The sequence below is a fragment of the Felis catus genome, chromosome A1 (assembly GCF_018350175.1).
Source record: "Felis catus isolate Fca126 chromosome A1, F.catus_Fca126_mat1.0, whole genome shotgun sequence".
Lineage (NCBI taxonomy): Eukaryota > Metazoa > Chordata > Mammalia > Carnivora > Felidae > Felis > Felis catus.
Window position 1 is genome coordinate 36,827,771 of NC_058368.1, and position 12,837 is coordinate 36,840,607.

Genomic DNA, 12,837 nt, shown 5'->3' on the forward strand with positions numbered 1-12,837 from the left:
ATCATCAGACAATTAAAAACATACTTATCTTTTTCCTTATGGATCTGGATTGTACTGTCTCTGAGGAACAATCATTTTTACTTTGGGGATTGGTGTGTGTGTGTGTGTGTGTGTGTGTGTGCATGCGCGTGCATGTGGGTGGTTTTTGCTAGGTATGGTGATTAATACGTTACCTGCTTTTAACAACTGGAAAAACAAGTACACTTACCTGAGACCACACTGGTGAAGAGAAGTCAGGTGGGCTGGACTGACATTCACGTTCTGACTGCTCTGTAGAACCTGGTTGCCAAAGCCACCTTGGTTTTTCTTTTGCTGACCCTGTAACAGTTCTTTGTGGACGTGGGAGATGAAATGTTGCAGTGAAATCAATAACTGTATTTTGTGGGGAAGTTTCCTCAAAGAGGACAGAGATTAAAAGATGGAAAGACTGTTCTGTATGGAATTGGTAGAGTATTTATGGGGATAGAATTGAAGATAGGGGAGCACATTTAGAAACTGGGAATATTCACGAGGGATGAATGTTTTATAAAGATTTTTACTTCCTAAATGCTGTTCCCTTTGACTACAAGAAAAGTCATGTTTGCTAGAGAATTTAACTTTTTCTCTTTTAGTTTTTCCTACATCTATTTCCAATGCTTCACTACAATCTGATATGCACTTAAAAACTTGTGTGTATGTTGTAAAGAATAAAGTGACAGAAGTGGAGGGAAATATGTACGACCTACCTCATTCATTCCTGTCTAACATTTATTATACCAATAGAACCTCTCAAAAAGAGTGGTGATCTATTGAAGAGAATGTGTATTTAAAAAAAAAAAAACAAAAAAAATTAAGTAGGGGCCTATGGTAGTGCTGAGGATGATGGAGAGAAGTGGATATATTGATGAAGCAGCTTTTGGGTCATCTTCTGGAAGGTGTTCTAGGAGGGGGATGGGAAAGAGATTGATGGGGTTTCACAGTTAAATAAATATTAATGAAAATTTTCCTCAGCTCTTATCTCGGTTCTTTCCAGTGGTGCTTGACTTGGATAGAAATGGTTCTAGTTATATGAAGCAAATGTAATTCTATTTTATTCTAAAGGAATCACTTCTAATGATAATTTCTTTTCTAAAATACTCTTTCTACCCTAGACATACTTTGGAATGAGTCCTTAATGATTAAAGTCTTTAGAATGTAATCTTTATGAAGGTTTTAATTATGGCTCTTTTATTTGGAGCATCTTTTCTAAAAACAGGAAGAATTAAAACTTCACAGGCTAATTTCTTTTATCTACGATTCATGTTACTTAACTTTGCCCTCGGTGTTATTACAAGGTGTTTCCTTGGTCTCTTGCCTGATATCAGTGTATAATTTATTTTGTTGTTAAAAAACACATTTGGGATGTTTATTTTCTAAGTCAGTTCCCTTATATCCATTGTTAGGACCTTACATAACCTTGCCCTTAGAGGATTTTGATTTAGCTACATAACAAAAGTCTTTCTGTTTTTGTATTGTTTTATCCTGTGGCCTTGTGTCCACTTTGTAATTGTGTATGTTCTATTCCCTGTAGTAGTAATTCCACATATGGGGATTATACACCTTTAGCTGTGAATGCAGACTTTGTACCCAGTCCCTCTTTGGGGAGAGAGTTTAGCTGTAAGTCTTATCATCTCATCAAAAATGCCCCAAACCGGGGCGCCTGGGTGGCGCAGTCGGTTAAGCGTCCGACTTCAGCCAGGTCACGATCCCGCGGTCCGTGAGTTCGAGCCCCGCGTCAGGCTCTGGGCTGATGGCTCAGAGCCTGGAGCCTGTTTCCGATTCTGTGTCTCCCTCTCTCTCTGCCCCTCCCCCGTTCATGCTCTGTCTCTCTCTGTCTGAAAAATAAATAAACGTTGAAAAAAAAAATTAAAAAAAAAATGCCCCAAACCTAAAAAAGATTAAGAAGCCTTGCAAGAGAAAGCCATCTAGAGTTTTTGCAGTACTCAGTGATCCTTGTAAATAGGGATAGGCCAAAATGGTTGAACACAGAAATCCATATGTCAGGGACATCCATTGTGATGGTGAGGGTTGGGGCTGGTGGGGGCAAGAGGAAAAAGATGGGTGCGAGGATAGGTAAAGTCTGACATTGCTTTCTTTTGTGCTTTTTTTTTTTTTTAAAGTACAGTTACTCAGTGTTCATTGACAGTGATATGTGAAACACTTCATTTTTTTGCTAGAATTTGAGATATAATTACAAAGATTTATTTCTAAGAGAAGAAATGTTGATATTTCTATGCAGTTCCTGAACTTGTAATGACATCTGTTTGTTCATTTTTCTTAGCCTTCTGCATTCCTGTTGTGTCTTGGATAATTGGCAGAATTGGTGTAACCCACTATGTACATATAAATAGATTTAAGTGTATTTTTGATCAAAACCTTGAGTTTTCTTTGTGTTTCTTTTTTAAATTTTAAGAGAAACTTGCAAGCAGTCTTTGATGAGTCTATCTTACCCAACTGCCATCTTTACTCTCCTGTATATTGCAAGTATCCGTTGAATCCACTTTTTATTCTTCAAGTTCATCATTGTTGTTGCCTGAGTTTAGGTTGGATTATTCAGTGGCTCCCCAACTGATCTTCCTGCTTATGGCCTAAATTCCATGAATTCACCTGTCATATATCTACAGAACTGAGCCTTCTAAAATGCATACCTAATCTTACAGCTTCCCAGCTGAAAACCCTTCAACGGACTTTTACAACTTCTGTGATCACTTGCAAACTACTTGGCTTAAGCACAGAGGAAGCTCCACGTAAAATAGATTCTATAACTATCTTCAACGTTTACTGCCTTGCACATGAGTCATAGGATCTACATATAGCATCTGGCACGGGTCACAATATGTTATTGCTTTGTAGAAAACAAAACAAAACAAAACAAAACAAAACAAAACAAAACAAAACACCCAACAATAACCACTTCATCTTAATCAATCAGTAGCCAGCATTTAGTGAGCACATACTCAGAAACTGGCATCAAGTTTTGCATTTATGTATATTATCTCATGTAATCACAAAACAGATCCACATAGTAAAAGTGCTATTTTTAGACTCATTTTACTGAGGGATAATAAAACTTGATGATGGATACACTTAGAATAAATGCAAGTAAGTTCAAACCCAGAGGTCTCTGACTCTTCTCATATATTACTTTCTGTACCTAAAATATTCTTCCTCTCCTACATAGTAATCCATCCTTCCTTCCTTCCTTCCTTCCTTCCTTCCTTCCTTCCTTCCTTCCTTCCTTCCTTCCTTCCTCCCTTCCTCCCTCCCTTCCTCTTTTTGAGAGAGAGAGAGAGAGTGCAAGTGAGCAAGGGGCAGAGAGAGAGAGAAGCGGGACTCACCTGTTGCAGTGCTTGAGCTCACATCACAAACCATGAGACCATGACCTGAGCCAAAGCCAGAAGCTTAAAGTCTGAGCCACCAGGTGCCCCAGTAATTCTTTCTTTCAAAATGACCCTAACAGCATCTTCCTTTAGGAATGTTTTCTTTCTTTTTTTTTTTTTTCAACGTTTATTTATTTTTGGGACAGAGAGAGACAGAGCATGAACGGGGGAGCGGCAGAGAGAGAGGGAGACACAGAATCGGAAACAGGCTCCAGGCTCCGAGCCATCAGCCCAGAGCCCGACGCGGGGCTCGAACTCACGGACCGCGAGATCGTGACCTGGCTGAAGTCGGACGCTTAACTGACTGCGCCACCCAGGCGCCCCTAGGAATGTTTTCTAACACTCTTCCCACTGTGATATAAATGACTTTTCTCTGTCTTTCTAAGGAGCCCTAGGAATGCCTATATTATAATATTTTTCATGATGTCCTAATAAGCTTATTAATTTACTTTTACTGTTTGGCCATTTATGTGCTCTGGAGACTACATTTGTAAATTTGTTGGCAATTTTAAGTAGTTGTGTTATTTTATTCTATTTAATTTATTTATGTTTAATGTTTTATTATTTAATTTTGAGAGAGAGGGACAGAGTGTGAGCAGGGGAGGGGCAAAGAGAGTGGGAGACACAGAATCTGAAACAGGCTCCAGGCTCTGAGCTGTCAACACAGAGCCCAACATGGGGCTCAAACCCACAAACCCAGAGATCATAACCTGAACCGAAGTAAGATGCTTAAGACTGAGCCACCCAGGAGCCCCAATTGTTGTATTATTTTAGAGTAGCTTATTTTCAAGTCTAGTCTCCAGACTAGCAGAATTAACCTCACCTGGGAATTTGGAAGTTCAGATCCTTGGATCTCACCCTAGATCTACTGAATCAGAAAATCTGGAGATAGAGACGAGCAATCTTTGTTTAGATTAGTCTTGCAATAATTTGATTTATGTCAAAATTTGAGAATCACCTATGCACTGGAAATTGATTTCTGTGACCTTAATCCATTTTTTTACAGCAGTCATATTACTGTCATATAGGGTCTAAGTAGAGATATTCATAATAAATCCCAGTAACATCAACAGTGTTGTCATTGTAAATGTGAATAATACATTTTGGCCTAAATAGTCTTGGATAAAAACTCTTTGCATAATATTATTACCAATTATGGATAAAGGGTGATAATAGAAAACCTTGTGCACTGTGGCCATTGATACCTGTAAATAGATTAATTGGAGGCATCTTTCTCTGGATCATCTAAATATGATCACTTTCAAGATTACCAGATATCAGATGATGCAAGCTGCTGTGACAGTTTCTGGAATTATTTTACTGGTGTTTTTGTTCCTTCCCTCTATAAGTGATGCTTCTTTTGTGTAGTCTGCAAATTACTTTCTTGACCTTGCAAATAGTACACTGGTGCACTTTTTATAGTAGAAAAGGCCAGCGGTGTTGATAAGAGTGGTATCATCAGCTTTCCCAGCAAGTGTGAGTTTGCTGTCAATCTAGATTGAAGATCAATTATATTTTACAGAGTAGACGTTGATTTTTGAAATATTCTCTCTGGATAAGACCTTTACCTGGATCATTAAAGGTCACATTTGGTTTAGCCAAGGGGCACTGAAAGAATGTCTTACAAGATAACTTTGCTATGATGCCTAGTGTGTGCATGTGCATGTTTGTGTGTGTGTGTGTATGTGTATGTGTGTGTGTGTATAAACAGCCTCTTTCATGTGAGACATTTTCAAATTTGCAGAATTGAAATAAAATAGTCTTAATATATATGGCTCAGCAGTCTACAGAAAACATTTCTGGTCATTACTTTTTTAACTGCTCCAAGTTAGTTTATGTTTCCCCTATGTTTGCACCCATCCCTCCCCATCCCAACATGCCATGCTTACTTCTGGTACAGTATTTATGAGACTATATTATCCACACTACTTAATTGTTTAGATTTTCAAAAAGATTCTAATCTCTCTGAGGGGAGGAATTATGATTTACCAGTCTTTCTAATCTCTCACCAAGTATACAGTAGCTATTGGATAAGTATTTGTTGTTGAATATAATGAAGTGAATCTGTGATGTGAACAGCAATGTAATCATCCTCTTTTCAGTTTTGTTTATAAGATTAATAGATTAATTTGATGATAAAGGATTTCCTTACAATTTGTTCATGATATAAAACAACTTAGTTTTAGATGAGGTAGGGGACTTTACTGGTGTCCATGATCACAATATAAAGGTTTCCTATCATAATTTCATGACAAAATAAAATAATTATAACTGTCAATCTTAGATTTTATACTAGCTTAATAAGGTATTAAACTTACTGATGTTCTCTCAACAATCTGTTGAAGCTTCTAGGTGAAGGCAAATATATTTTGGCACATTTAAGGACAAATCAATAAATCTTATTTTAGGGAAGAAAGGGTGGTATATTTCTATTTACATTTTCACTAGTATTTTTCACCCTTCCATTCACCCCAGGCTGGTAAGTTATTCTGGATTGACAATAGGCCACTCATGTGTTCTAATCTAAGAGACCCTGATGCTTCCTTTGAGAGTGTCATAATTTTTTGAAAAGTAGTGATATGAGTAACCAAAATAATAAAAGCCTTCAATTCAGTTAAACTCAACATTTATTAACAGGCTCCTACAATCTAGGCACCATGTTTATGAATCCATATATGATTAAATCATACTATCTTAAATGATGTAGTTATCATTAAGATACTCAGAGATACTTAATGGTATCATTATCACCAAGATATACAGAGCTTAATGGGGAAGACAAACATGGCTGCACCAATTTGAGTTGCTTTATTTAAATTATTGTATTGATTCTTCTATCCTATTAATTATGATACAGTATTCCCTCTCTGTTGTATTTTTTTTCCCTTTCCTGTTTTGCATCTTTCTTCATTGTGTATTGCTTTGTCTTCTTCAAAGGCACTCACACCTACAAGCCCATTTCTTCTTTGTATGAGATGTATAATATTAAATTATGCAGATAATTACACAATTTCAGATCTGTGTTTTAACCCCCTTGGGAATAAGGAAAATGGATAACCTGGCTGCTGTCCAGATGTTATCACTTAATGGACTGTGTTCTTACCCAGTTCAGGCAAATTCATGGTTTACTGCTGCCAACCTAGCTATGAATTGCTTTAAAAGTGGTCACAATTGTCGTAGATGTGTTCTGAGTTTTTTCGAGGGAACCACTCAAGAGGTTAAGGTGCTTGTCCTAAAGATAGGGTTATAGGAAAATAAGATTTGTTACTCCAAGGCTGTTTTCACTTCAATAGAGATGCTCTGTAGGTTTTTTGTAAGCTTATTACCTGTTTGGTTTAAGATCAAGGTCCATGGCACATTATCCATTACAACATTTTGAATCTAGTTCTTTAGAATGAGCAAAGGTAGCCTGGGGAAGGCAAAGAGATTTGGGTCCTTCCTTAGAAGTATGGAATGTTTGATATGTAGGAAAACTTTGAGAGTCTTTTCCTGTACCAGTGAATTAAAGATAGTAACCGACTTAAAAAAGAAGATCATAAATAGGAAATGCAAGTTTCTATAGAGGAAAATTTGTACAGATGAAATACTGAGTAGAAAGTAAGAAAAATATGGAATAGAATTTGATGTTTAAAAGAGAAATCTTTATGGTCAAGGTACTTAATGACAAAATGTGTATTTTTCCAGAAGAATGTTAAGAAAATCTTTTTCTTCAATAATGAAACTTTGGAGCTAGGAAGAAATCCAAGGTATTATTTTTTCCAACACTCATATTATATAAAAGTGGAATCTGAGACTGAATCAGCCCTCTGACCAATTGGTGAATTAGGGAATTTGGGGGAGCTCAAAGGGGAAAATTATTTAATCTAACTGCCCATCTGAGGCTTGAATCAATTTTTCACTAAGTATTAGAATTTGAGGTTGGAAAGGTCACTGTGTGGCTTCTTTGCTGTTCTTTGATCTGATATATGAAACCTTTCCATGGCATTATTCTTAAGAGATAATAAAATTGCCATTTAACACTTCCTGTTATTTGTGGTAGTTATGTTTTATAAAGTCACCCTGAACACTGAATCAGTGCCCCTAAGGGAAATACAGGGACAGGTTCCTTCCAGCCTCTGGTCACATTTTTGTTAAACGGTCATTGCATAGTTTTCTTTTTTTTTTTTTTTTAATTTTTTTTCAACGTTTATTTATTTTTGGGACAGAGAGAGACAGAGCATGAACGGGGGAGGGGCAGAGAGAGGGAGACACAGAATTGGAAACAGGCTCCAGGCTCTGAGCCATCAGCCCAGAGCCCGATGCGGGGCTCGAACTCACAGACCGCGAGATCGTGACCTGGCTGAAGTCGGACGCTTAACCGACTGCGCCACCCAGGCGCCCCAACATAGTTTTCTTTTATGTATGTTTCTGTTTAATAATTTTTAAAACTTATTTATTTATTTTGAGATAGGGAGAGAGCATGAGCTGGAGGAGGGGAAGAGAGAGAGGGAGAGAGAGAATCCAAAGCAGGCTCTGTGCCAGATGCGGGGATGGAACTCATGAACCATGAGATCATGACCTGAGCCAAAATCAGGAGTTGGATGCTCAACCAACTGAGCCACCCAGGCTCTGCTTGTGTGTTTCTGTTTAAAGATACCTTATTTAATATGTATTGTTGATTCATTAACATTTAACTCATAGCCAAAAGCACTATAACCCAGGAGGATTAATATGTGTATTTTCTCCATGGGACACATCACAGCCTTCTTGTGCTTAGGAACACTAGAGAGCACTTCGGTACTGTGTTTGGGGAGCCATTTTAACAGCAAAATCACCATCATAAAGCATGAAAATATGAAATATGTGGCATGAAATAGACTGAGAAAAGAATACTTGTTTACAGTAAAAGAGCTGAAACAAAAAGGCCGTAGGTTGCTTGTTCCATTTCAACTGGGAACGTGTGCGGCAGATGACTTCAGTCTTTCACAGCTCTCTGTGTGAACATGCCAATGAGTGACCATGACTGTGGAATCAGTGCGAGCATTGATTTTGGGGCTACAAGTAAATTTTAGCAAGTAGGTGAACTCGCAAATTCGGAACCTGTGAATGATGACGTACACTGCCCACGGTGGGAAATGAATGGAGTTGAGGCCGACTACTCACGTCCCCCTTTGAATACCCCACCTTCCTATGAAATCTGTCCCTGAGCACTATATAAGTAGGTTTAAAATCTTCATCTCCTGTAAGCCATTCAAAGATTTGAAGAGAGCCACCGCCAATCTTGTTTTCTAAGGTATTTTCACCATTTACTCAACTATATCCCAATCACACTGAGTTTTATAATTTCCTCATGAATTTGATAGGACCCTAGGAAACTATTAACTCTGGATTGGTCCATTGTCTTGAATCCTCTGCCCTGATCCACCCCAACCCATGGAAGTTCACTCACTGCAGTAACCGTTCAATGAACAATTACCCAATAAACAAAGGGAAAAACCCTCTAATTAAAGAAAATTAGTCATGGGGCGCCTGGGTGACTCAGTTGGTTGAGTGTCTGACTCTCGATTTCGGCTCAGGACATGATTCCAGGGTCGTGGGATCAAGCCCTGTGTTCAGCTTCAAGCTGAGTGTGGAGCCTGCTTAGGATTCTCTCTCTCCCTCCCACACTGCTCCTCTCCTCTGCTCGTGTGCTTTCCCTCTCTCTCTCTGAAATTTAAAAAAAAGAAAAGAAGAAGAAAATTAGTCACTTTTGTCTTTTATTTCATCTTTCAGAGTCAAACCCCACCTGTTTCCTCTGGAAAGCGACATAGTGGAGCCAAGGCCTGGAATCTGGGTCTCTTAAATCCCAGTTATGTGTACTTCCCATCACATTATGCTTCCCGCAAAATAGTTCTGTAAAATAATATTCAGTTTCTAGTTGAAATTTAAGAATATCTTCAAAAGATTAACCCATTATATACATTTATTTGTAAAAGAGGCATCTTACTATAGTCTTGGTACTTGATGACAAAATACATATTTTTCCTTTATAGTTTCAGGTTAAAACAACTCCCTTTCATTGGTGTTTTCCTTTGGTATCTCAGAGAGGGCTATTGACTGGAGGGGATCAAATAGACTAGCCCAGACTGGAAATGTGGGTCTTTGGACCAGTCTGTCCAGCAGGTATGTTTCATTGGGCCCACAGATTATTGCTATTCACAGAGTATTTAAGTTATTTATTTAAGTTATTATCTTATTCTTACAGTTAAGTTTGTGACTCCTATTTTACCAGCTAAAATAATTGGTATTTTTTATGTCACAGTGCCATAAAATATTTTCTATCTATGCCAACATATCATAGTATTAAAAATGTGTAATAGTATAGTATTTGGGAATCTTGTTGCATATTATAGGTTGAGCATAGTATTCTTACTAATATTTAGTTGGAAGGAAAGGTCTAATTAAGTTTATACGTCATTAATAAAAGCCACTCTCTTTTGTGCTTCCTATTCTTGGCAGCTTTTGTATTACTCATTGTCAGTTTCTTCTCTGTAGGTGAGCATCTGGAGGCAAGCTTCAACACTTACCACCTCCTCAGGTGAGTTATAGGAGCAATATTGAAATCATTTTGCATTTTCAAAGGCATGCCTTCGAGCCTCTGTGCACAGTGCTCAAGGCATGTTGTTGAGTTTGAGGAGCATACAATCCAAAGTCCAAAAGTCATTGCTACTTTGCTTCTTATTCAGTCTCTTCAAAGCATAGCCTTTGTTTAAACACAGCACAAAGCCTGTAGACAATGGGCAGCAGCTCAGTGAAACAGTGGGGAGAGGAGTAAGATCTGGACCTAAATCAGAAACACTAGTAACAGCAGTGGCAGCACCAGCCACATCTGCAGCAGCAGCAGCAGCAATCTCAGACCCTTATCAGCCCCTTCCCCCTCAACATCAACGAGAGGATGGGACTGCCTTCCTGGCTTCCATGATTGTCTTTATGGGGACTTTAGGAAATTTTTTTATTTTTAAGAACACACTTGATGTTCATGTCATAATTTTACTTTTACTCAGGTGTTTCAGTGAGGGAGCAAGCATTCCTTGTGATATAATCCATAGCGCTGCCTTCTCTGAGCCAGATACTCACCACCGTGGTTTTGACATGTATGTGTATGGAGCTTGATTATTACAAGTCCAGACTTCTGCTGTGTGAATGAGTTGTAAGGATTAGCTTTGTGGTTGTGCTTTAGAAATATGTGGTGATGCATATTCAATGACTTTGTGATGGCGCTATTGCAAATAAGTCATGTTGGTTCATGGATATTAGCCTTTTACACAATATGATCATTAAATACATGATTGTGATGTCAAAGCCTCATTTATTTTCTTCTCTGTGTCATATTGGACATCTACCATTTGTTATGGAAGAATTGTGACTCTAACATTTCACCAGATTGGAGCACAGATTATATCTCATCTTTTGTTATTAAAAAAATTTTTGCCCAAGTGAATGATTGCTTTCTCTCTGGGCTCATCTAGTACTATGTGGAAGTTTCTTGCAGCTGTTCTTAAATACAAAATTTAGCACCCATCACAAACATTCTAAACCACACATGAACATGGAGTAATTTTTACATTGTCCTTTGGTCAGAGCCTTTTATTAAACTGAAGTAATCAAACATATCTAATAGCGTTGGGTCATTCTAGTAGGGACAGTGGTCTCCAGTCATTTTTCTTTGACCTCTACTGCGTAAGCTTAGGATATTGTACCTGAAGTAACATCCAACCCCACAGTCACAATTAGAGTAGTTTACACAACCACAAAGCTTCATTGCTTGCTTGTGTTACATCTTAATTGTGGGTCATTCATCATCTACAGCTCAGTTTCACAGTGTCTCTACTAAGCTGACAAAGCAGCCCCTCTGTGCAGCGTTGCAGGGCTTGTGGCAGAGAGAAAGAAGAGACTCGCTAGATTTACAGTGTCTCTTAAAGCTTCTCCTCAGAAGTGACATATTTTACTTGGACTCATATTTTACTGTCTAAGCAAGTCACTGTAAGCATGCCTGACATCAACAAGGCAAGGCAGTACAACTGTTCCACAGGGAGGGGCATAAAATATTTGGAAACTGTAATAAACTCTGTCTTAGCCTACTACATGGTCACAAAAGTTCACTCATCTCCCTTCTGCACCTAAAATACATGAAATGATAGAGTTCTTCTCTAATAGAGACAATCTAAAAGTTCCGTCCTATTAGGCTCAAAGTCTGGGATTATATGACAGTTTCCACATCAGCTGCTGGTGTGGTCTTTCTTGAGCGGGAGATTTATTAGAAAAGAAAGAAACACACAAAAACAAGTCACTCCTTCACCCCCCATATTCTCCTACATAGTCGGTAGAAGAATAGGGACTGCATATGACAAATAGCTCCATCTGAAAAAGAAAAGAGTGGAAGGCACAAGAAGTCACCATAACAATTCTGAAATCATGTTGGGATGTGTGATGGGGACCCCTAACGCGAAGTTGGGAATAGTTCTCGCTCATGCCCCCGTCCATTGCTCTACATGACTCTTGGGACACTTGACTCCATTCTCTTGGAGGCCCCTCCGTTTTCATTTATGTTCTTCTGTCATGCTAGCGAAGTAATTGGAGAGTATGCTATGCTTGAGGACTGAGCAGCTTTCTTAGTCGGCTTCCTCCTCACTGAACTCAAAGGAACATTTCAGTTATCAAATAGTCACAGTCTCTCTTCGTCTAGATTCATGACTCTTTTGATGTTGCAGTTCTCTTAAGAACTGAATCAGCTTTGGGGCCCCTGGGTGGCTCAGTCAGTTAAACATCTGATTTTGGCTTAAGTCATGATCTTATAGTTCGTGAGTTTGAGCCCCGTGTTGGGTTCTGTGCTGACAGTGTGGAGGCTGGACTCTGCTTCAGATTCTTTATCTCCCACTTTCTCTGCCCCTCTCCTGCTCATGCTCTGTCTCTCTCTTTCTCAAAAATAAACATTAAAAAAAAAGAACTGAATCAGCTTTTTATTAATTTGTTGATAAAATCAGTGTTGATTAACAGCTATACCAACAGCTCCTTTTGAGACATGCCTGTCTTTCTCAACTTAGTCATGGCTACAGTATTAGTTTTCTATTGCTACTATAATGAATTACTACAAAACTTAGGGTTAAAAAATATCCTTGGGGCACCCACCTGAGTGACTCAGTCAGTTAAGTGTCTGACTCTTGATTTCACTCAGGTCATGATCTCAACCGTTCATGAGTTCGAGCCTGCCTTGTTGGGGGGCTCTGCACTAACTTAAAAAAAATAAAAATGTTAAAAAAAATCCTTAACAATAGTTAATAGTCTTTTTTTTCTTTTTTTTTTTTTTTTAAGACAGAGAGTACACATATGTGCCAGTGCGGGAAGAGCAGAGAGAGGGAGGGAAAGAGAGAGAATCTCAAGCAGGCTCTGTACTCCTCCATGTGGGGCTTGAACTCAAGAG

General features: G+C 38.5%; 1 long non-coding RNA gene across 2 annotated transcripts in view; it reads left to right on the plus strand.

The window, feature by feature from the left end:
• Positions 1-12,837, plus strand: part of LOC123384379 — a 187,295-nt gene that overhangs the window by 109,458 nt on the left and 65,000 nt on the right. Inside the window, exons 1-3 of one of the 2 annotated variants that reach the window (XR_006595398.1) lie at positions 4,042-7,144; positions 9,150-9,539; positions 9,912-9,954. This is a non-coding gene — a long non-coding RNA (uncharacterized LOC123384379). Of the gene's footprint in view, positions 1-4,041; positions 7,145-9,149; positions 9,540-9,911; positions 9,955-12,837 lie in introns of those variants that run through there. The other variant, XR_006595399.1, reaches the window with a different exon arrangement.